The 23,737-nt window shown below is 45.0% G+C and overlaps 1 pseudogene across 1 annotated transcript; it reads left to right on the top strand.

The window, feature by feature from the left end:
- Window positions 1-11,998: 11,998 nt before the first annotated feature.
- On the top strand, window positions 11,999-21,820 carry LOC125512192 (beta-1,3-galactosyltransferase GALT1-like; annotated as a pseudogene). The gene is made up of 7 exons (XR_015609271.1): window positions 11,999-12,133; window positions 14,734-15,562; window positions 15,651-15,865; window positions 16,209-16,337; window positions 16,424-16,603; window positions 16,680-16,787; window positions 21,358-21,820. The product of XR_015609271.1 is annotated as a beta-1,3-galactosyltransferase GALT1-like (transcript).
- The last annotated feature ends 1,917 nt before the right edge of the window (window positions 21,821-23,737 follow it).

Below are 23,737 nucleotides of genomic sequence, written 5' to 3'. Positions count from 1 at the left end.
TCAACATTTGACTTCGAAGCAACTCGAATACCACAAATAAAAGAAAAGAAAGGACTGGCTTGCGGAATAAGCCGGAAACAAACATATGATAGATCTCGTATCGTATCATGTGTCTGTTGGAAAGATATTCTAGGAGCTACTTGAATTCCCACTTATAAACTTACGAAACTTTCTGGTTATGCAATCGGGTGTTGGGGATACAGGGGAAGCATAATATCTCACCCAAAACTAGCAAATCCTACATCCAGTTGTATCCATCCTTCAACACATAACCAAGAAACCTTCGGAAATCATTTACCTCAACCTTCGAAAAGCATCCGTTATACGAGTTATGGCAATACTCCCGAACTCCCGCCCCAGTACTGGGTGGCGTCGAAGTTATATCACCAACAACTGCATAAAAGAGATTTTCGATGTCGGCGAACTCAGGTATTCCAGAACTGCAACGATAAAATTGTGACGACAACACCTCGGAGCTCAACTCCCCGGGACACTGCCACAACCCCTAAATGTCATGAGGCACCAAGAACAATGTTCTTGTCACAAAACCATCGAAACGATTCCAAGATACCCGCGTGATCCTAATTTTTTCATGAAATTTGAGGAGAGAAGAGTCAAAACTCTACGTCAGGAGGCCTCACCAGAGCAACGAAGGGACTAAGGAGTAAAAATAATCCTACTCTCTGATATATATAATCCTAAGACTCAAAAACATTTTGTTCTAGACTCAACAATGTCAGTGATTCGATCAAGCAGGGGGCTCCTAAGTCGGGGATGGCTCTGATTACCAACTTGTAACACTCATGATGCGGCTATATCTCCCACGTGTCGGGGCACGACTTAGAGGCATAGCCGCATGGTAGGTTTGTTGCAAGAGGGGTAATCTTCACACAATCCCATGTACTCCCTCCGTCCGGAAATACTTGTCCTAAAAATGGTTGAAAATGGATGTATCTATAACTAAAATAAGTCTAGATACAACCATTTCTAGGACAAGTATTTACGGACGGAGGGAGTACTGAATAAGAAAGGGATAAAGAGTTGGCTTACAATCGCCACTTCACACAAATACAAGTTAAACATACATCATCCAGAATACAATCAAGGTCCGACTACGGAACCAAAATAAAAGAAGACAACCCCAAATGCTAGATCCTCGATCGTCCCAACTGGGTTCCACTACTGATCAACTGGAAACGAAACAACACAACGAACACAATCTTCATCGAGCTCCCACTTGAGCTCAGTTGCATCATCTGCACTGGAATCAACGACACCTGCAACTGTTTGGAAGTATCTGTGAGTCACGATGACTCAACAATCTCACACACGCGAGATCAAGACTATTTAAGCTTATGGGTAGGAAAGGGTAGTGAGGTGGAGCTGCAGCAAGAACTAAGCATATATGGTGGCTAACATACGCAAAGAAGAGCGAGAAGAGAAGCAACACAACGGTCGTGAACTAGAAGTGATCCTGAAACTACTTACGTTCAAGCATAACACAAGAACCGTGTTCACTTCCTGGACTCCGCCGAGAAGAGACCATCACGGCTACACACGCGGTTGATTCATTTTAATTAAGTTAAGTGTCAAGTTCTCTACAACCGGATATTAACAAATTCCCATCTGCCACATAACCGCGGGCACGGCTTTCGAAAGTTCAAACCTTGCAGGGGTGTCCCAACTTGGCCCATCACAAGCTCTCACGGTCAACGAAGGTTATTCCTTCTCCCGGGAAGACCCGATCAGTCTCGGAATCCCGGTTACAAGACATTTCGACAATGGTAAAACAAGACCAGCAAAGCCGCCCGATGTGCCGACAATCCCGATAGGAGCTGCACATATCTCGTTCTCAGGGCAACACCGGATAGGTCAAGCTACGAGTAAAACCAGCCCTCAAGTTGCCCCGAGGTGGACCCGCAGGTTGCCCGATTCGGACCAACACTTAGACAAGCACTGGCCCGGGGGGGTTAAAATAAAGATGACCCTCGGGAGCATGACTCCCAAGGGAAAAGTAGGTGGTGGTGAGGCAAAAGGTAAAACCAAGGTTGGGCCTTATTGGAGGAGTTTTATTCAAAGCGAACTGTCAAGGGGTCCCCATAACACCCAACCATGTAAGGAACGCAAAATCAAGGAACATAACACCGGTATGACGGAAACTAGGGCGGCAAGAGTGGAACAAAACACCAGGCATAAGGCCGGGCCTTCCACCCTTTACCAAGTATATAGATGCATTAAAGTATATGATATATTGTGATATCCCAAACATATCCACGTTCCAACAAGGAACAAACTTCAACTTCACCTGCAACTAGCAACGCTATAAGAGGGGCTGAGAAAAAGCGGTAACATAGCCAAACAAGGGTTTGCTAGGAAAGGTGGGTTAGAGGCTTGACATGGCAATATGGGAGGCATGATATAGCAAGTGGTAGGTATCGTGGCAAAGCAATAGATCGAGCAACTAGCAAGCAAAGATAGAAGTGATTTCGAGGGTATGGTCATCTTGCCTGAGATCCCGCAAGGAAGAAGAACGAGTCCATGAAGAAGACAAACGATCGAAGTCGAACGAAACCTCACAAACGCGACGTTATCAGAACTAACCCGAAGAAGTAGCACCGGAAAGAAGCAAACAACATAGTAAACAACCATCACATAAACATGGCATGATGCACAAACAAGTATGATGCATGTCCGGTTTAATGAGGCATGGCATGGAAAAATGCACAAACAAACCTACAAATTAAATGAGGCCAAAACAACAAGCAACAAGTCCGGAAAATCCTCATGTGCATATTTTAGGTTTGTACTGTTCTGCCCTAAACCATAATTTAGAGTTGTTAAACATGCAAAGTGATGCCACCATGTTAAACTAGGCATTTTTCTACCCCATTTACATATAAAGTTTATTTAAAACCGAGCTACGCTTATTTAGTTATGAAATAAAGCATTTTAACATGGCAATATGGGAAATTATAAGCAAATAGCAAGTAACATTTTAAACATTCATGAAAGTGGCATATTATGAAACTAGACAAGATTCTAAGCATTTTTCATATTAAGTTTGTTTTAATATGATGCATCGTTTGTGAGTAATAAAATGCATGAAGTTTAGGGGCTATTCTGTAAAACTGCAAACTCTGGAATAAAAGGAAAAACACAACAGGAAAAAAAACACGCATGGGCCGAATCTATGCAAAGGCCCAACAGGAGCAGGCATTGGGGCTGCTCACCCAGCGGGCTTGGCCCGGATCTGTGGAGAGGTAGAGGTCAGCAGGGGCGCACTGGGCCGGCCTCCTTGGTTCGATCGGGGAAGGGTCAACGTGGTCGTTCTCTCTCTTGGTGGAAGCAGGGGACGCAGCGCCAGGGGCTTGCAGGCGAGGCAGGGGAACTTGGCGGCGCCAGGCGACGGGGATCCGGTCGAGGACGGCGTTCTCCGGCGAGGCACCAGATCCGGGCTGCTGCGAGGGAGCGATGGAGATGGCGGGGCCCCGGGGTAGGGCTTCAGGTCTGCACGGGGTCGGAGGAGGACGGCGCCACCATGACTGCTCCAAGGTGCGGCGGCGCTGGAGGCAGGCTTGCGGGGCGGGCGAAGGAGCGGCTCCGTGGCGGCTGGAAACGGACTTGGCGAGGCAGGGGCGCGCCATGGCCGATCAACGAAGCTGGGGTCATGGGTCGAAGTGGCTGCTTGTGTTCCAGGAAGAAGAGTGGTTGCGGCGTTGGTGCTTCCGGCGGCGGCAGATGGTGGGACAACCACCGGAGGCGGCAGACGGTGGGACAACCACCGGAGGCGGCGCGAGGTCGAGGCGAACCGATTCCTGGCGGTGGGAGGCGGATCCGGTCCCCGGAGATGGGTCTAGACGGTCGTGCCGGACGAGCTCGAGCTCCGGGCGTCATGGCGTCGTTGTTCCTGTCGACAAGAGGGGAAAAGCAGGGGGTCAGAGAGGGGAATGGAGAGCAGAGGGAAGGGGAAGCAGAGGGAAGAGGGAGAGGCCTGGCTGCGGTCCGGTTGCCTGCTCCGGCGAGGTGCTGCAGGTGCGGTGAGGAGTTCGGGCAGGGGGGTCGGGTGCTGGTTGGTTCGGACGCGGGTGGGCTCCGTGGATTTGGATCGGGGCAAGGTGGAGGCTGCCGGTTGGGTGGTGCTGAAAACGAAGGAGAAAAGGTGGCTGGATCCGGAGAGATCCCGAGGATGGAGGGAGGCTCTCGGCTGGCTCGGTGGAGGATTCGAGGCAGAGTGGGTGGCGGCGCGAGGAGGGGAATAGGGTTAGGCTAGGGTTTGAACTGATTTAGTAGGTGGAGGACTAGATATATATAGTGGGTGAGTTTGACTTAGGGGTATACTGTCCCTCCGATCGTAATCGGACAGATGGGAAAAATAGGCTAGGGAGTCCAATTAAGAAAAACAGAGATGTTTTATATATGTTTGGGGATGATCCGGACCCATCCGTAATGACTGCTCGGGTCGGGTCCGGGGAAGTTTCGGACGCGCACTCGAGGATGGTCGATGCACTGTGCAAGGAGGGGTTTCAGGGTCTGACGGTAGGTAGTGGACTGTGTAGACGTTCTAGGGAGGAAAGAGAGGGAAAGCCCGGCAACAGTTTTCGAAGACCGAAAACGTCCGGCGTATGACCGGCTATAATGCCGCTATGTTATCCGTTGGGGCGTCAAACGGACTCCGAATGCGATGAAATTTGACAAGCGGCCTACTGACAACAAAACAACATCGCACGGCAAATTTCATCCCATTCTGAGAACATTTTCTGGCCACTTATAAAATAATATTTCAGACATGCCGCGGGCGCGTGCAAGTGTGTCTGGGCTCAGAACGGACAAAGGAGAGAACTGGGAGACCCAGACGAATGCAAGTTTTGAAAACATGATGATGCAATGCGGATGATGACATGGCAAAATGCAACACGCAAACAAATGACAAGGCAACAACAGTGAATAACTGGAAGACACCTGGCGCAACGGTCTCGGGGCATCACACCGTGAGACTGAAATCTCGTTGTGACGAGAATGATCGATGTTGGCATGTTGGGACATGCCAATTGGTGACCCTGTTGGGTACCACCAAGGATATATAGTGTGCTAACCACTTCAGGAAAACTTAAATCTCCTGAGTTGACCATAGATCGAGTCTTATTCCGGTAACCCCCATACTTGAATCGTTATACCACATGTCCCTTCCATCGGTGGGGTATGGTTCAATAGGTTTTCAACCCCTTTCCTTGCACACTCCATACAGATAGGCCATAGTGAATGATACCATTGGCCCTGGTAGTCTTGTCACTTGGTCCGGGGGTATGAATGGCCAGTCTGGGACCGAAGCTGAATGTTCATGCTATTGGAGGTTATTGCGTCAGGCCTTCCCAGTTAGAGTTTTACTTTACCGTTACCTTGGGTGATTCCTGGCCCTTGAGAAACTAAAACTGTGTGTGCTGGTTAGGTGTGTTTTCAACCCAAAAACTGTAATCGGAATTAGTCAACGTCTCGGGGTTGACTAAAGAAATCCTTTACTTGTGGGTAAAGAGTACAACCTCTACAGAGTATAAAAACCTATTCAAAGTTAAGAACTACAGTCTGGGATGGGTCAAATGTCGGTCTTAGTGCCGGTCTTTGGAGGAAAATAACTAAATCAGTAATTGATTATGATTTATGATGGAAGATTATTACTGATGTTATTATGGACTAACCCTTTCTCTTATATGAAATGTCGTGTATCTTTGGGAAGTTTGTACCACCTGGATACTCGTGCTTTTATTTTCTTATAAGCCATTTATGAGGTGTCGCTTCAGACACCCGACTGTGATAGTTATTTTCAAGACCTTTCGAGGCGTCGCTTTAGACGCCCGACTGACGCATATATTATTTTCTTTTGCAATTCACCGGGCAGTTCTACCGCCTAGAATTCCCTTTGCCTTTGATTTCATTTGAAGTAAAGCCCTTTGCGTGGCGTCGTGAAGACGCCCAACTGGGACATTCTTTTATAACTTTTATCTCTCGGGTTCATTTAGAACGGTCCTACATTCTGAACCCCGACTTTAAAATTTTGGTAACAACATGATTACTTATACTTTGCTCATACCATATGGCTAACCTGTACTTTCTATGCAATTATATTACTCTACATGATTACATTAAAACTCTTGCCATGTCATAAAAATTGTTGAATGTGTTTAAAATTAATTGCATGCATTCTGCCTGTGTTTATTATATCTTTTGTTCATGATGTTTGCGAGTATATTCAAACATACTCACTGACTTGTCCCTGACTATTGTCTTGGTCAGATCACGACTTGGAGAAGAGCACTACGAAGACACCCTGCAACCTAGGAATCGGAGATATCAGCCACGCGAGATAGAAATTAGCCAGGTCAGCTGTACCTGTGGAAATGGAGTCCCATCAACGTTGGAGATCCACGAGTCACTTCCATCATCCACCGCTAGAGATCATTGTGATAACCAATGGACCTTTATGGTATTGTATTCAAATTCTTGTAACTGCTTGGAATTCTGTATCAAGTGTCCACCAGCAAACAGTAATCCTGGGGATGGTGATGACACAAGGGTCATTTACTGGGATTTTATGTCCCGAAAACCCGGCCCTGACAGTGGTTCGTTAGATAAATCATTTTAAGAGTGAATCTAGCAAGTAATGTGATGATGTTAACATTAGATTGGAGATTCTTGCATGCATGGATGTGCTCTCTCTATAAGGGAAAACAAAAGGTCCAGAACCAATCTTGAACTTGTAAATGAAAGCTAAATTAAACCGTGAACTTCAAATCCTTGAAATCGCCACACCAAATTCTCTGCTCCCGGACCATTTTGAACCTTGGGAGCATTTAGCTGGTATTCGCATGTTCTGCTCTGGCTTTTCTTTTCTTTTTCTTTTTTTGTTTCTTTTGTTTTTCCTGTGTTTTTTCACTGGTTTTTTGGTTTTCTTTTTTCCCTTCCTTATACTTTCCTTTTTACTGGTTTTCTTTGGTTGTTTTTTGCTTTGCTATACTTTGGTTTTTTTTTGTTTCTTTGTTGATTATTTTCAAATTGTTTTTTTGCTTTTCTTTTTGTTTCTTTGCCGGTTTTAATTGGTTTTATTTTTTACGCATGTCTAATTTTTCTCAATACACAATGTACATTTTTATCGCACATATGAAACATCTTTTGATACACTTTCGATATTTTCCAATAAATTATGTACATTTTTAATATACATTTTCATCTTTTTTTAATACACAATAACAGTTTGCCATGTTTTACATTTTCTTAATGGCAATAAGGAACTTTAAAATAGCATGAACATTTTTCTACATTGTTTAAACATTTTTATAAATGTATACACTTTTTTCAAATACATGTCTCGTACATTCTTTTAATGGTATGGCACATGTTTTACACTAGATGATACCCTGCACGTTGTTGCTGAAACATTTGCAATATATTCAGTTAGAATTGGTTGTATCAAACTCGAATATTTAGAGTAATAATCCTCTATAACACTAAGCTCCATAGTTTTAAAGAGCCCACATTCAATTGAGGTCTCCAATTGAGATTGGGTCACCTAATTTTAACCGGGTCAATAATTTCTCAAAGCTTTTCCGTTTAATTCTTTATACTATACATTATGCTCCTCAATTTGTAAGGCCTCGTAATTAATTGATGTCTCCAATTTAGAATTTGTCGAGGTCGATTTTGGCCGGGTCAACAATACCGCTAATTTTGAAGGCCTCACAATCAATTGAGGTCTCAATTAGAACCGAGTCATCCAATTTTGACTGGGTCAACAATTTCTCAAAGCTCCCCCATTCAATTCTTTTATACTATACGCTATGCTTCCTAAGTTTTAAGGCCTCACAAATTAATTGATGTCTTCAATTTTGAATTGGTTCACTCGATTTTGACCGGGTCAACAATTTCTCAGGAGCTCTGCTATCAATTATTATAATTCACCATGTTCCTAATTTTGAAGCTTTTTCATTTTATTGAGGTATTCAGTTTTAGATTTGATTTATGATTTTGATTGGGCAATGATTTTTCAAATCAATCAGTAGCAACCGGCCTATAGAAACATATCAATCTCGCCCACCCTTCTACCACCTAGAAAAAAGAAACGCCACCATCTGATATTGTAGCAATAACATAGTACATGCAGCTACCGACACGGAAATTTTCCCACATAAATACGGGTTTATGAGCGGATAACACATAATCACACTAGAAAGGCCGACCAAATCACCGTGTTATAAAAAAACACTCTATTATCTCCCCGCCCCGCCGAACTAAATATTCCATCAATTTGAAAATATAAGGGGTATTAGTTTTTTGGAAAGTTAAATTCCTTTAACTTTGACCAAGTTTAGAGCCAAAAATACACAATATAAAACAAAAAATATGGAAATTTGGTTCATGATGAATCTAATTATACCGATTTGATATTATGGATTTTGATATATTTTTCTACAAATTTGATAAAGCTTAAAAAGGTTTGATTTTTCAAAAAAGTAATACACCTCATATTTGAAATAAAATGAGTATTTTTTTAAGATACTCAACAACATCAACAGCGCAGCAAAGCGCGCCCAACCCTTCTAGTATGAGAAATGAAGCAGAAAATAAATATGATTTGTGGTGTTTGATTATTGTATAATGAAATATCGTAATAGAATGTAAACTCTTATGCATGTTGGGGTGGCTTTTTTATAATTTTTTGCAGAGTGGGGTGGCTTTTTATTATGCATAATTGCATGTTGTGGTGGACATTTCTACATGCACGTTAAATGATGAGATGTCATATTTGCATGTCGAGAGCAATAAGCTACTGAGGGCTAACTATTTAGATGTATAGTAGAGATATCAGATTTCAGGATCCGAGTTGACTCATTTCTTCAAATGACAACTAGTACAACTAGTACTTAGCGGAGGTACTAGTTGATGCTCAGCACGTTGCTTTCATTATTGTTCAGTCAAATCTTTTCACGTGTACTCCCTTTGTCTTTAAAAAAGTATACTTTCAATTTTGTTGAAAAGTCAAACTTTTTATGTTCAATCGTATATTTATACAATAATAGACTAACATTTATGGCATCAAATTAGTAGCATTATATTCATGATAAAATATATTTTCATCATATACCTATTTGGTTTCACAAGCATTGACATATTTTTGCACAAACTCGGTCAAACTTAAAGATAGTTTGATTCTCCAACAAAGTTGAAAGTACACTCTTTTAAGAACGGAGGGAGCAGGGAGTAGCAAGTGTCTTCATTATTAATCAATCAGATCTTAGGATCCGAGTTGACCGATCTCTTCAAATGAGAACTAGTACTTAGAGCACTAGTTGATGCTTATCAATAGGATTAGTAACGCATAAGTACCTTGCGTAATTTTTATTGTCTCGGGTAGGGTCTAGCTTTGTTCTTTTAATCTTTTACTCCCTCTGTCTTAAAATAAGTGTCTTAACTTTATATTAACTTTAATATAAAATTATACATTGAGACATTTATTTTAAGATGAAGGAATTATATTATATTGAACTCACTAACTAAGAATAAAATGGATGCTCCTTTCATCAATATCAACAAAAATCAGTTTCTTGTTACTCTTTTACCTGACCGCCCCTCCCCCTAAAAAAAGCTAAAGGGGTTAACCCCCCTCCCCCCTCCCCCCCCCCCCCCCCCCCCAAAAAAAAGCCTAAAGGGGTGATCTCTCTCCCCTCTACTCTACTCAATGAGGGAATCCAAATTGCTTAAGTGAATCACCGGCTTCCATGTTCCATCCCAAATACACCCACAAGGAAAGAAGAGCAATAAGAGCATCTCGAATCACAACCCTCAAAAAACCTCCTGCATCCGTTCGTGTAAGGGAGGATCAGTCCGTGGACACTGATGCGGGAGGATGCCATCCTACCATAGCCGCATACATCTGGCCTTTCGGTTTTTTTTTCCTAGTTTGCACGATCAAGTAGCCGCATGCAAAGGACACAGAAGTTCAAATAGCCGCATGCAACAGTAGTTCAAATTTTACAAAAGTTCAAATATTTACATCCCAACATTGTTGTGCCCTTTCACCGCCCACTGATGCTTAATCATATCTTACTTGAGCTTCTCGTGAGTTGGTCGATGCCGAATTTGTTGATGCATTTGAATAAACTCCTCAAATGTGGCCGGATTCTGGTCCGGAAGTTGGATATGATCACCCATGTTTTCAAATTCCAGAGCCGTGACGGCATCATCACCCTCATCCTCGACGATCATGTTGTGCATGATCACACAACATGTCATCACCTCCCACAAGGTCTCCGGATCCCATTGTTTTGTAGGTCCACGACCAACTACAAACGAGCCTGAAGAACAAATGCCCTGCCTTTTTTTGGCCAACTGGATTTGAGATGGTGCCAACAAAGATAGCCCATGGAGGATAGAAACCGTCAACCAGATAGTAGTCCATGTTGTACTCATGTCCATTGATAGTATGGTGACAAGGAGGAGCTTTTCCTTCAGTCAGCCTTGTAAACAACGATGATCTTTGCATCATATTGATGTCATTGTGAGACCCCGACATGCCAAAGAAAGCATGCCAAATCCAAAGATCCTGTGATGCAACTGCTTCAAGAATGATGGTGGGCTTCTTAACATGACCATGATATTGCCCTTGTAAAGACTTTGGGCAATTCTTCCATTTCCAATGCATGCAGTCAAGAGATCCAAGCAAACCTGGCCACCCTCTTGCTTCTGAGATTGTCAGGAGCCTCTCGGTGTCTGCCACCGTTGGTTCTCTCGGGCATTGAGGTCGAACACCTCAACCACCGCAGTTGCAAACCTAACCATGACATCTCCGCATGTGTTGTCAGACAAATGTAGGTACTCGTCCCACGAATCAGCGGTCGTGCCATATGCAAGCATCTGGAGTGCGGCCATGCACTTCCGGTAACCAGAGAAGCCAATCGTTCCCATGGTGTCCTTCTTCAGGATGAAATAGTCATCGTAGGACCAGTTGCCATGGTACAAATGATCAAAGACAGTCTTGCGCATCCAAAAATGCCGGCGAAAATGGTCATCGAATAGTGCACCTGCGGCGAAGTAGTCGGCCATCAGTGTCAAATGCTTGCACGCCCTGTTGCGGTTGAGCACTCGATGACCCTTGATTGAGCCCTTGAAATTGAGAACATGCTCCTTCGCACGCTCCACGTCTTCAAGAACCGCCTGCATCATCACCGTCTCATCGGAGTACTCCTCCTCGTCCGACGATCCATTGGATGACTCAACATACTGCTCGTATATGTACTTCAAACAGGAATCCATTGCTATAAACAAGGGACAACCGTTTTCAGCTCCGACAATTCATCGAACAGTTGCTGGGCATGGTAGAGGATGGTACCTGGCGGGCCGGTAGGAGGACAAGGGGTTGAACGGAGACGGAGAAGCGGCGGGGAGCCCTGCTGGATCTCGCCGGAGGTGACGGAAACACAGATTTCCTGCAGGTGTGTGCCGTGGTGGCCGGGGTGGTCGAGCGGCGGCGACGGCAAGAGAGAAAGAAGGAAGAAGGGAAAATGGGGAGGATGGAGTCGCAGGGTCCGGGAAAGGTTTTGGTGGGCCCGGGGTGTTGAATTCGTACGTTTTGCGTGTCCGGACTCCCGCAAATCTCCTCCACTTTTATCTCCGTTTTGCGGAAGAAATCGCGTCCGGACCGCCCTGCGAACGATACGAAACTGTGTTGAATGAATTCTGTGGTCCGGACGGTTATGAGAGATTTGTGGGGCCGCTTTGGGATGCCCTTAGATAGTTGCACGAACCCACGAACAAACGGTGTCAAGCCATCTGGTGGCCATGTGTTCAGATTACACAATCGCGCCAAGTCAACGGCCAATCGTGGGCCAGCACGACACTGACACACTGTATGCACAACAAGGGAAAGGGGATACTATACTGTATAAGGACTTGCGTTAAGCCATGCGCCAGTTGCACCACTTGTCCCCCCTCAATTTTCTCGGCCGCTACCGTTAGCATTACATTTATATGCTCCTCCCTGCCTCCTCTACTCGTCTCCTCCCGTCCTCCTCTTCTCTACTTGTCGCCATGACGAGCACATCTTCCCAGTTGAAGCATTGAAGATCGAACCAGTGCAAGCAATAAGGTAAGCGTCATCCCGTATGATCAATTTTCCCTTGCATGCAATTAACCTCCGGTGCTTTGCTAGTTGCTTGCTCATTTGAGAATTAGGTGCGTGCGGCTTTCTAGATAGGTGATGCAGCGCACAGGGTAGTTAGACCATTTAGCAAATTCATCATCAGTAAATAGATTATCCACGTTTTGCTTTAAGCTTGGTAGAAGCAGGTCTTTTAAGGTTAAGGCCTTAAGGGTCCATAGCTTAGCTTTGGTAAAGGAACAAGATGTCACGTATGACGATGAAGAGCAAATCAAAAATCATCACCTGAGAATAACCGTCGTGTTCATAGATTAGGAAAGGAAGGGGTAGGCCTACCGTCTACGCCTTCCAAAGACTGCGTGAAACAACGTCAATTGCAGGCGTTTTAAAAAACAAATGACAAATGCATGCTTGACTGATCACTGGGACGGCTTTTTTGGTTTTTGGTTTTCATTTTTTTTTCCGGTTTCATCAGGTTTTTCAGTTTATGTCCACAAGGAGTCTATACTTCTGCGTCAAAGCACACATGTGCTTTTCATGTGAAAAAGCACAGTTGTACTTCCACGTGGAGCACATAAGTTTTCACTTTGAGAAAGTATTGTTGTGTGTGCTTCTGTTGAACGACGGTTGTGCCTCACCACGTGGGAGCACAGGTACTTAGTATAGTTTAGAAACACATGTCAGTTCATTTGGAAGCACAAGTTTTGTCAGAAAGGTTCATCGAAACCTATTAACATGAGAAGTAGTTTTAAAAATTTGAGTGTGAGAAACGCAATGGTGAAAATGATTTGTAGTTTAGATGTACAGTTCAAGAGATAAATCATTTCAAAAAATCGAATCTAAAAGGCACACACAAAAAAACCCACCCATCTCTTCCTGTGAGTTGGGAAGAAATCCCACCAAAACATAGTGCCACTTATCATTACTAGAGAAGGTGGGGTAACTTTAGCAAGAGATACCCTTTAACTAATGATTTCGTCTCGGTATATACCTTTTTATCTATCCCGGTGCACATGCACGTGAACGCTGGTGTTTGGAACCAAACGGTAAATATACCCAGAATTTTAACAACTCTGTAGCACATTGTCGTACGTGTATGATCATAGTGACAGTAACTTAGCTAGTAACAATGACGCATTCGAAGGCAAATTTGCTCACGTGGCAAGTAGTTAAGGGCATGTCCAACACTGACCGACAAATTTTTTCCGGCATCCGTCCGTAAACAAGGGGGGCCAGTCCGTGGACACAAATGCGGGAGGTGGCCATCCAACGCTACCCGCATACATTTCAAACATGATTCAACTAAACCGGATGAAATTCATGCAAACACCACGAATTTCATTAAAGTTCGGATATAATTTACATAAAACGGATGATATTTCGACCGCTTAACTAAAAACTATAAGAAAATCTAAACCATATACAGGACGACCACTTTGTTCGTGTGGCTGCCCTGTCCTGCCACATATCCGTCGTTGTCCGTCATGTCGTCGTTGTTGTCATCCCTCCAGCAACGGAACGGCGTCGGAGGGCCGTGGCAGCCTTATCTGACGGTTGCCTGCCACTCACGAAGGAGCCGCTCCGCCTTCTAATGCGCAGTCTGGAGGGCCGCCTTGGCCACTGCAGACAGCGCCGGCGGAGACCCGGCAGCGGACTTGTCCCTGCCGGCGTTGGTGGAGCAGTCGCTAAGTCACCACTCTTCGGTGATCTTGGCGAGCTCGCGTCAAGGCAGCGGCGCCGCTTGGTGGTTGTCTCTGCGGCGGTCACGGAGCGGCCAAGCACCCACGCGGCGGCGAGGTATGGGTCGTTATGGACCCATTTTGGCGCCACGTCACTCTTGGTAAACATGGAGTGGCGAGCGGCATTGTGTCAGCCGTACCACGTCTGCTGCCTCGCACCCGAGGCACCGCCGTAACCACCTCCTCCGAGGTAGTGGAGGATGCGGCCACGTGCCTTCGTGATCGCGGGCATATAGTATTCTACTCACTCTGTTAAGATAATTTATTTTTCTATTCCATTCAAAAGATCACATAAACATCGTCTAGCTATTGAAACAAAAAAAATAGATTCATCTAGCACTAGTAATTGACAATATAAATCTCTACGTACCAATCTAACATCGCACAAAATTACAAAGTAGCTCATGAAAAAGATGTATTTATTTAATAACACACAAATGACACCGCTAATATAGTGCTTTTTGAAGTGGCATAATGATCATTGTCCTATAAACTAGAGATGCTACATGCATATGTTGTAAAGTAGTGATCTAGATCTTATATTTCTTTACGAGGGAGTACTTTCCTTAGCACAATGTTTACGTTGGTTATAGAACTACACTATTTCCTATCACATAATATAAATATGCATACACTTAACTCACTAAAGGAGGTCTCTCTTTTTTGCTGGGAAAAGGGGATCTAGTTAACACAAAAGCTAAAGGGGTTTTCAATTCCTAGGGCATGGTTTGCTCCCATAGTACTTTGATGGTTTTGGCTTGCTAACGAGCATCACCAACTTAATATTCAAATTCTATTTAAAAGAATGCTTACAATGAAGGTAAGAAGTGGTGTCAATTGCATCGACAGGTGCTATGCAATACCTTGACCAGAAGCGAGAATAGACTTAGTGCAAGTGTTGGTTTTCCATTCAAGTCAGTAGTGCCCTGCCTGATTGCCACAGTTCCATTGAAAGTGAGTTTAGAGATGTGGACAACAAAGCAACTCTGCATCGCGGTTCTGATCACCTTCTTTTCTCCGGTTATTGTGCGACATCTGATAGAGAACAGCCCCATATCAGGAACATCTTGCTATCAAATTCTCAATGCCAAACCCCTTGCATGGTTTAGCAACCGAGTGGATGCACCAGCAGCCAATCTAGCGGAGGATTATTCAAGCAGACCGGATCGTAGAAACTCCTCCACTGAGAGGCTACATTGGCTAGACACATGGGACCATATGAAGCACCTAACCAACATCTCCACTGGCCTTCCTCATGCGACTGAAGCGATCAAAGATGCAAGAACCGCATGGGAAAACTTGACGGCAACGGTTCAAAATGCAACTTCCCCGGGGATAGAGAAGAGGAGGCTCTGCCCGTACTCGGTTCACGGAATGAACGCTTCCAAGTCGGAGGGTGGTCACTTTACCATGGACATACCATGTGGGCTTGTTGCAGGTTCCTCCATAACTTTCATAGGCACTCCTGGCAGCCTCTCTGGTAATTTCTGGATTGATCTTGTCGGGACGGCACTCCCGGGGGAACCTGAAAAACCCATTGTGCTGCGCTACAATGTTCGTTTAACTGGCGATAAATTTGCTGAAGGTCCAGTCATAGTGCAGAACGCCTTCACTGCAAGTAATGGCTAGGGTTATGAGGATCGTTGTCCTAGCAGCAACTCCAACAATGCAACTCAAGGTAGTAATTTAAACTTGCTTATTACTAGTAGTTGTTATTGTGGTGCCTCACACTACTTAGCTTAGTTAGCTGATATCTCCTTTCACAGTGGATGATTTGGAGAGATGTAACTCCATACTGGGTAGAGAAGAAAAAAGCATAATGAACTCTACACATCACACTGGTCCCAAGCAAGGTGGAAAGCCAAGCACATATTTTCCTTTTAAGCAGGGATACCTTGCTATCACAACTCTCCGGATAGCACTTGAAGGAATCCATATGACGGTTGACGGGAAACATATTACTTCATTTGCATACCGAGCGGTAATTTTCTCAATCCGAGACAGGATTTTCAGCACCCGGGTGCTCCTACACCGTCTATGAATAGTAAATTAAAAATTGAAAAAAAATCTAAAACTTTGGGACATCAAAACATGATCAAACTTTTGATGATCTTGCAAAGTTTTAGCTAAAAATAACATTCGATGAGCCCTCATCTGAAAAAACAAAATTATTTTTCAAAGTTTATGTACATTTTTAGCAGTGATTTTGTTTTTCTGGTGAGGGCTCCACGAAGGCTTTTTTTCTTTCACTGCTTCTGTTTACATATTATTAAGACGGTCCAGACTCCTGACACCAAAGTTGGTATTGTTTTATTTATTAAAAGCATACAAATCTGATGGTAAATAAGGAACTCCGAAATGAGGCACGCACATATGGTGACATTCAGGTGTTGCCCTTCATTGATTACTACAGCCTAATTACATGGAAGACACTAGCAATATGCATCTATGGGGTAAACACTGATGTTTTCACAATTAATTTATGCTTCTCCATATCTTTGCTTTTGTGTGCTCAATTAACACTGATTTATTTGAACAGACCAGTGCTGTGTCAGCCAAGTATCTGATGAAAACAGACGATGATTCTTTTGTTCGAGTACATGAAATCTACTCCTCCGTAAAACAGCTGAATGTCAGTAACGGTTTGCTTTATGGTCGCATCAATTCAGACTCGGGTCCTCACAGAAATAATGAAAGCAAGTGGTACATAAGCCCGGAGGTAATGTCCCCACATAGAAACGTTCGCTGCCATATATAGGGGTGCTGAGATTTTCTGATGCATTCTGCTTCTGTAGGAATGGCCTGAAGAGAAATACCCACCATGGGCCCATGGACCAGGATATGTGGTTTCGGAAGACATTGCAAGGACAATCAACATTTGGTATAAAACAAATCGTCTAAAGGTATTTTTCTTTAGGCGGAAGTGTAACCTATGGCTCTGTGCTATACATGCTAGATTTTTTTTCTTTTTCGACAAGGAGGATAACCCCCCTCTGCATTTAGTGATGAACATAGACATATTTTTTATACTAGCAAAACAGCCCGTGGGTGCAACGGGAGAAAAAAAAATCATAATCTCCAATTGCCATGACCATATTTTGCTACATCACCGAGATACACTATCACTCTCAATTCCGTTAAATCATGAACAGTTTTTTAAATCATGAACATGTTTTTAAACTCGTGCACATATTTGAAATCGTGAACAATTTTCAAATTCATGAACACTTTTATAAATTTTCATAATTTTCCAAGATCAAGACCATTTTTTGAATTCACAACATTTTATGCTATTTGCAAACATTTTTCTAAAATTGTGAAAATTTTCTTGAATCAGCGAACATTTCTAGAATGAACGAACATTTTCTTAAAAATTTGGGGAACCACTATTAAAATTCAAGAATATTTTTCCGATTTCACGAACATTTTTTTGAAATGCATGGTATTTTTTTAAATCAACAAAAAAATTATGAATGAATAAACTATTCTGTAAGTCATGAACAGTTTTTGAATTTTTGAGATATTTTCCCATTCATGAACATTTTTTGAATTGGCCAAATTTTGTTCAGTTTCATTAACATTTTATAATACACAAAATTTTTAAATATCATGGTTTTTTTGATTTCCTGAACATTTGTTTTCAAAATTACGAACATTTTTTAAAAAATCACGAACATTTTTTTGAATTGACAAACATTTACGATTTATTAAAAAAATACTTAAAAATTCTCATTTTTTATAATTTTCGGAACTATTTTGAAGTCCCAAAATATTTAAAATATAAAAACACAAAAAGGAAAAAATATATAAAAACAAAATTAAAAAAACAGGCTGCCCGGACATGTGCTGGCCCAAATGGGCGCGCTGCGTCTTCTCTCAATGCGCAGTATAGGAGGGGCCCTACTGCATGGGCCAGCCCAGGTGGTAATTCCCCAGTAAGAAACATTTTTTATCATTAATATGTGGGCATTGATGGGTAATACTTTGCAACTTTGGGGCAATTTCCGTAATGTTTCACCAGAAGTAATAGCCCTTTTATTATTAAGTATAGATTATTCAACAAAGCCTTACAAAAAAAATATATGGATCAACCTAAAGCCATCTTCCTGGTGAAGCCTGTCGCCCTACCTACAATGTTAACTATGTGTCCTGACCTCTCGCCAACACACACACTGAAAACCGGTGGCCTCACCAACCCTCTCGTCGGCTAACCGGGAGCACCAACTAGTGTAACACACCCTCAACGCACACCACATGTGTACGCTCTAGAATCCACCGCCATTATTTTCCACCATCACATCTTCAAGCGTCGACGCCATCACGACACCAGACAAAGCCACCCTCATGCCCGCGACCATCAAACAGTGTCCAACGTTGAGACCCCATTGCACCATGCTGCCCAGACTTGCTGTCGTCGAGGCCATAGATGCCATGCCGCTTCACCTGGTCACCGCATGAGAAGCATGCAGAGACCCGCGTCCAGCCACCAAAGCCAAACACTTGCCCCTCCAGCTGATGAATGGCTCCAAAGATGATGCCCCAATGGGGGTGACAACGCCGGAATGTCGCCATCATCCGATCTGGAAAGCCCAAATCCAAGTTTCCCCCGGAGCACACAGGGACAAAGAATCGCCGCATGACGCCTCTAGCGAGGTAATGATGCCCATAGGCGCTGTCGTCGATGATTCCGACCGAGGTTGAAATAAGCTTTCGTTGGCATACTCACATTCAATGCTGGCTAAACAACCGGATCCATCTCCACTGTCTTCCACCACACCCCAAGGGAACGTCCCTGCCATCGGTAGACATCCGTACACGAGCAAAGCCGCAACCATGCCATCCTCGCCAGGAACCACCGCACCGCCGGGGTGGGTCGTTGACTGCGGAAGAAGTCACATTGCTGCATGACCGACACCGTACACACGCGGCATACGCCAGACCGGGACACCCGCTTGAAGATCCACCGCGGTCGCGCCCCGGAACCACGGGAGAGGAAGGTCCTGTCACCCCGTCCTTGGCGGCCTCATGGCTTAGCCCACGGCGACCTCAGGAGGTGACGAGAGAGTGGGTGAGAGTGGAGGGGCTTTAGATGAGAGATCTCACCGGCGGCTGATGGTTGGGCGGGAGGGGTACTGAGATCGGCCGATCCTTTTTCGGATTACCCTCCCACTATACATGCTAGATGTAAACTAACAAACGACCTGCCAAACCACAAACATGTCACCTAGAGGTATATTAGTTTAGGAAAGGAAAATGTTTCCGGCCGCAGTGCTGGTTGAAACGTTGCGGCGGACGCACGCGGGCCTTGCGATCACTCTCAGTCATGCGAGTACTAAGCAATGGGAGCACTCCTTTCGAATTGTTTTTTATCATCTTATTCTCCCCCACGACGCGGACGCTAGGGGTTGTTGCAACCGCTCCGTTTCCTCCAACTCCGCTGCCTGCGCGCAATGCACCAGCATGAAGAGCCCCGGCTGGTAAGGCGAGCCACATCGGGAGCAGAGAAGAGGACGAGGGTGGAGAAGTCACGACAGGGGGAGCTCAAAGAGGTCGCGCGCGGTGCTTGTGCCCGTCAATGGCCTGTGACCAACAATGGCGTGCAATAGCGGGGCGATGCTGAAACCATTCATACGAAAGCTTGTTTGGGTAGAGCCGGATCTAAGTGTTGGGTAGGTATATAAAGGTTCAACTAGTGGTATATAAAGCTTCAACAAAGACATCATACAACTGAGAAGCTACAATCGTTCATAAGAAATCTTCAACTGTAGTTTGAAAAATCTTTGACTGGACAAGCGTGCGACTGAAAAAAGATTCAACCAGAAGACTGCTTTTGGGGCACACGGCGGGAGCTGCATCCAGCGACACAAAATGCTACAACCGGCATCGTTTTCTATTGGAAGCATGGAGAGCATGTTGATGTTGGTGCTAAAGGGGGCGGCTATAGTGTGCAGACGATGGCGCGTGCTGGAACCATGAGAAAAAAATGCTGAAACAAGGCAATGAAAATGTTGTGAACATGGTTGCTGCGAGCTGGAACCAGCGATGGGCGCGAGCTGCAAACGGGGAGGCCCTGGTGCTACAACTAGCTATGCGGCGAGCTGGAACCAGTACGTCGCCAAGCTAAAAACGGCCATGCAACATGCTACTACGAGGTGACGCTGACGACCATGGAGGTGACGAGGCGACAACCGATGCTGCGAGGGTGGTGGTGGAAACTACGCGGGGTGGGAAGGGTCGTGGAAACTGCCGGGGAAGGGGGGTGGAAGACGTTGGGAGGAAGAAGAAGCCATCAACGACATGCACCGAGGGACGAGATGGGGAGGCGTGCGCGAGAAAGATTAGCAGCGGGGAGTGGAGGGCGGCGCTGCCGCTCATGCGTGCGAGGAATGGGACGAGGAAAGGGCGTGATCTAATGGCCACACGTGAGGCGATTGGTGCTGGGCAGGCGACTGGCCGAATTGCTCGGACGGCGCACCGGTCTAGTACTCGCCTTTAGCAAAAGTAGGCTACTAGCCATGTCTGTAAACCGCAAAGAGGTCACATATGGGAGTATGATTTCCCTATTAAAAGAGGCACCCAAGATATATTCAAGTTGTTGTTTAACGTAAAGCTCTACTACAAGCACGTAGTACACATATAGTAGAGACCTCTATGCACATAGTTAGTACTGCTGCGACAGAAATAAATACGAGCGGGATAAATGAGTTATACCTTCTAGTAGGCTAGGCCGAAGCCGCGACTGTGGTGGCAACGATGTCCTCGGCGGCCTTCTTCTCGGCTTCAAGTTTCTTGGTGGCGAATCAATCGGCTTTGGATTGTTGACTAATGATGGCGGTCAAGGCGAAGACGATGAAGACGAACGGCGGCGAGCAGTCGTGTAGGAAATGCTTCCCAAAAACCTGATCGCCCCTATACCATATAGGATCGTGAGAGACGGGGTTTCGGAGGCCTACCCTCCCGTCAACCGTGTATGCGATGGATGGGATGGGATCGGCAGCGGTAGCGGCAGCAAAAGGAACGACAATGGAAGCAGAGCAGATGCGATATGTTCTTCTAGTGGCGGCTAGGGTTGCCAAGGCGTCCACTATATATGCGCGGTGGGGTAGGAAAACATGGGCTAAACCCACACGTCCGAGTCGGCGACAGCCCCACTATCTGACGTCATAGGTGTGAGCTCGGTCGGCTCATTCCCGCAACCCACGACACGCGCGCACATCATGACGAGGCGAGGCGGATGGGAAGCACTTCTCTTTTCAAGCTCCAATAGCACGTCGAAAGAGAATCTTTTATAAGAAAGTCTAACTCCTCTTTCACTAAGGGTGAAACTAAATCACAACCCACATGGACCTTTATAGATTTTCTGAAATTGTTACCTAGGCCCAACACCCATCCTATATTTCAACAATTATTTGATCTTGTCTGCTACCGGCGGACAGACTAGAGAGCTAAACAAGATGTCCTTGATTCTTGCAGATGTTCAAACTAGAAGATGTGGCAATGGGCATATGGGTTGACGAAATGAAGAAGGGTGGTTTACCCGTGAAATACGAAACAGATGAAAGGATTTACACTGATGGCTGTAAGGAGGGGTACACTGTTGCTCACTATCAAGAATCAAGGAACATGCTATGTATGTGGGAGACACTCTTAAGGACAAATCAAGCAATGTGCTGCAACTAACTAATCCAGAAGCAATTTTGATGTTGCGAATATATTTTTTGTAAATTCAGGAGTATATTTTTTAAATTCATGAACATTTTTAAAAATATAAAAATCTGGATTTTTTTTCAAAGGGAGGAGTTGTTGCCTTTTTAATCTGTTTCCTATTTGGGAAGCAAACAGCTACGCTAGAAGCTTCCGGTGGCGTCGGAGGAAGAGGTTTGTGGGGTCCTGATGGCGGACAAGGCACAACGATGGAGGGCGCGGATGTTGGAGACGGAGAACTTCGGGCGTGTTTGGTTCCAGTTTGGAACAGTAGCTGTATTGCATACACATCTCAACCCAGCCTGGCTCTGAAAAAACAACCTCATAGACGACATCTGCGAGTTGTTTGGTTGTCTGCATATGAACTTCCTGCATTAGGGGATCAACTTTGGCATGTTGTTTGGTTACCTGCATTGTCTTGGCTCTTGCAACTACAAGTTGTTTGGTTGCCCGCATGGGGTATGATTAAGATTTAGCACTTGCACTTAGCACACATGGCTAAGAGCTAGCAGAGAAAGGAGGAGAAGAAATGCAGTGTGTTCGGACCATGGCGACTGCGGTGGATAGTGGTCGTGGCGCCGTGTCTGACATGACGAGCATGGAGTCGTGGACGAGCGACCCCGCCGGCGGCACGGCAAGCGACACCGTCGGTGAACTGGTTGTGGTGCTCGCGCAAAGACAGTGGACAGAGGAGGAGAATGCGATGCTCGCGCCATGGTATCGTCAGTGCAGTAGACGAGAGAGGAGGTCGAGATGATCGACGCTGGAAACGACTCCAGTGTAGTAGGACGAGAGAGAGGAGGCGAAGATGATCGACCCCGTCGGCGGCGTGGCGAACTGTAGTGTGCGCGAAGGCAGAGGACACAAGAAAGCAGTGTGCGCGCCATTGCAGCGTCAGTGCAGAGGAGGACGACAGAGAGTAGGCCGAGATGAGCGACGCCGGAAACGACTCTAGTGTAGTAGCACGCGGGTAAGGAGATCAAGGGGAAGGGCTTCGGCGTCAAGAGGGATGAATAGGAGGGCTCGGAGCAAAGGATAGAGGAGCTCGACATGATGGCGTGAGTGCAGTAGACTGCTGTTGAAAGAGAGATAAAGCTACAATCATCGAAACCAAAAACTTGCAACGCGAATGTTGTAAGGGACTGCGAGATTAGGCTGTTGGTCAAAGGAAATTTCAAATGATCGATCGTGCACAACGAATCTGACAAAATTTGTCCAGAATAGTTTCAAAAGGGAACACGAGATTAAAAATTTACGGCCGACGAAACTACGAACCGATCGCCTGAATGAAACCGTAGTATCGAGGTACATCTTTTTCGTGTAGAGCTTACCTCGAATCGAAGCACTGTTGTATAGATCAGAGGGAGGAGATTAGACACGAGCTTAGTGGAGGTTGAAGAAGAACTCACATAATCACCTCGCATCCCTCACGTCTCCACTCGTGCAAGGGCCCATCGGCTTGCGCTCGCCTCGGTCTAACTCGCGAGAAACTACCGATTTCTGAGTTTTTAGTGAGCTAGGCCCAGAGATGCTTTAAGTTTTGTACTATGCAGGCCAACAAGAAAACAAAGCAACCAAACAACCCATTTATTTCTCATGCGAGCCTGGTTAAGCCTCATGCGAGCAACCAAACACACCCTTCATAAACGTTATGTACCACATTATCTCTCCCTCGTCGCCTTCTCGACCTAGGTCGCCGGAGAGCCTGCCAGATAACTCCAGCGCAACAACAGATGTAGCCGTCCATGTATGCTGCTAGCGGAATCGAGGCTTCCAGTCCAGAATTCATGAGCACCATCATCGCAAAAAATCATAAAAATAGAATCATGAGCACCAAATACATCGACACTGTAGGTACAAACAGTTCGCGGTAGACAAAAGATCTTGAGCAATCAAGGGCTAAATGCGTGTGAAAGCATTGAAAACATTACCACTGCCTTCATATTGTTACTTAGTCAAAATCAATCGAAGCAACAAGTGGAGTCACGAAAAGCAACCATTAAACCACGGAACTGGCAGTTTATATTGTAACTCGGTTTACTCCATGTTAGAGCTCGGTTTACTCCATGTTAAAGCATCTCTAGCAGACCTCGCATAACGTCGCGACCCATAAAATAACCGCGAAAATACGGGTTGGCACGGAAAATCC

Source organism: Triticum urartu, chromosome 6A (genome assembly GCF_056163025.1).
Source record: "Triticum urartu cultivar PI428250 chromosome 6A, HENAU_Tu73, whole genome shotgun sequence".
NCBI lineage: Eukaryota > Viridiplantae > Streptophyta > Magnoliopsida > Poales > Poaceae > Triticum > Triticum urartu.
The sequence above is the reverse complement of the archived record's forward strand: the minus strand, read 5'-3'. Positions and strand labels throughout refer to the sequence as shown.